This window comes from Wasmannia auropunctata, unplaced genomic scaffold, assembly GCF_000956235.1.
Source record: "Wasmannia auropunctata unplaced genomic scaffold, wasmannia.A_1.0 LD307392.1, whole genome shotgun sequence".
NCBI classification, from domain to species: domain Eukaryota; kingdom Metazoa; phylum Arthropoda; class Insecta; order Hymenoptera; family Formicidae; genus Wasmannia; species Wasmannia auropunctata.
This window is the reverse complement of record NW_012055498.1, coordinates 68,506-71,050: the sequence shown is the minus strand read 5'-3', so window position 1 is coordinate 71,050 and position 2,545 is coordinate 68,506.

Here is a 2,545-nt window from a genome sequence, read left to right as displayed (position 1 = left end):
AATATATATCTAAATGCCTGATAAATAATTCGAGTTAAGGTAGGTTTTATTTCGATTTATAGAGGTTTTCCACAGCGGAGCGGAAGGGGATAAACAAAATTTTCATCTTAGAGAGGTTTTCGAGTTGTAGAGGTTCAAGTTATCGAGATTCCATTGTACTGGTATATATAGAAAACGAATTTTAAACGTGCTTATAAAAAAGACAAGCTCATTTATTTCTATTGTTTGTTTTTATTTTTTAGACAAAACTATATGTAAGCTTGGTTAGAGCTTTCGTGATTATCTTTATTATATCATTATTTATACAATCGAACCTCGATAACTCGAACCTCTACAACTCGAAAACCTCTATATAAGACGACAATTGTATTCATTCTCGTCCGCTTCACATAGATAAACCTCTCGATAAATCGAAGTAAAACCTTAACTCGAATCATTTGTCTAATACTTAGATGTATTATTTTACCTCTGCAACTTGAATTTAAATTAGCCAGACTTCTACAAGTCAAAGTTCATCTCTACATGCAAGTCGAACTTCTATTGTTGCTGCCTCTAGGTACAATTTTAAAGTTGTAGCTATGTGTAACCATGAGTAATAATCTGGTATTTGTTTTATGATTACATTTATTTTATGCAATGGAATAAATAATTCGCTGTCAAAAATTGAATTTTTTTTCGTTTAAAAGTCGCTATAATCGAAAAATTATAAACTCTCGTACAAAGCTTTCGTAAGTTGAATTTTCATATGTAAATCTTTTTTACTCAAATTTCGATAAGTCGAAAACTGTATAACTCGAAGAGTTTAGCTCTTCCGTTGAGATTCGAGGTTATCGAGGTTCAACTGTTGTCCTTTTGTCGACAATAATCGATTATCTCTCTTGGAAAAAATAGCAAATGATATATATTCTCATTATCAATCTGATAAAGAGACGTGGAGAGAAAGATACAGAAGAGAGAAGGGAAAGAATAATAGATTTGAACCTACGATAATTTTAGTACGAAGGATTGCCAGGGCTGTGTTCCGATCTATGATAGTGAATTAACACTTGACCGGTCAAGTGCTGAACATTTAGTTTGAATGGAGGAAGTGTAACAAAAGATTGTCGTCAATTGATTAAAATTTCGACGCATGAGATATTTTGACCTATTAAACAAGTTTGCAATTCAAAACTCTTACACATAAGGATTGCTAGGGCTGTGTTTCGACCTGTGAGTAACACTGGGCCTGTCAGGTGTTGAACAGTTAGTTCGAATATGGACTACACATAGAGAGGATATCTAACAAAAGGTTGTCGTCAATTGTCGAAAATTTGAACATATGAGATATTTTAAATTAGACAATTAAACAAGTTTGTAATTTAACACTTTTTTTTATTAATTCAGTCATATCGAAACACAGTAAAAAAATAATAGGAAAAAATATAAATTTTTTATCAAATACAATCAAAATAAAATAGTTTTTTCAACTTGGATTGCCTGAATAATTGTTTTGGCTTCAATGCAGCAATAGAAAAGAAGTTAGCAATAAAAAATTATAGGAGACGTATCGCGAATTATTAGATAAAGGGAAAGAATATTAAACTTTTCTCCAATATGTATTAGTTTATTGTTGCTAACGCGGATTACACGAACTAACAATTTACACTCTTTCACTCAAAACGGTTAACTTATACTATTTAAAAAACCTCTAATGAACCGAGATAAATATAAGAGGATCGCGATCGAATCCGATATCAACAAATCGATCGTTTTTACATGTATCATCCATGCTTATGTAGTTTCTATTTTCTATAATTTCAAAACTCACTTTTGATCTGTCTAATAAAATCGATGTGCAATGTTACTTTTCATAATACTGATCTTTGCGTTAAACATCGTACAAATTAAAAGAAAGAAGGACGATAATACTATTTATTTGTTTTTTATTTCATGATAAATAAATAAAATCTTGGACACGCATATAAAAGGGAAAGAAATGATCCGATATTTTCTCTTGTTTAGGTAAAGTCAGGTATACATTGTAAACACAATATCGGAATAATTAGATATTTTATGTTTTATGTCAAAATATGCCAGAATAAAATATAAAATATCTTGTAAACTATTAATTTTTTTATAACTCTATTTTATATTTAAAATAATTACAAAAATCATATTATCCAAAAAAATAATATTTATTATTTTCAATAATGGCGATTGAATCTTCATGTGACCTTAAAAAATCGATTTTTTCCCAAAATTAAATTAAATTAAGTATCAGCATTATTTTGTTCATTTTTAGAACAAATACACTATATACAATTCTTTTTATTTTTAAACAATTTTTTATAGCTATTTTTATGTTATTCCATATTATCAATAAATTAATTAAAATGGAATATTCTGACAGCACATGATATTCATAGAATGTCCATAAGACATTCTAAGAACATTTGTAAATGTTCTATGGACGCACTCCAGGAGATCTGTGCTGTCTGGGTATATATCTATGTATGTGTATATATACATATAAAATTTATGTATATTACACACACACACACACACA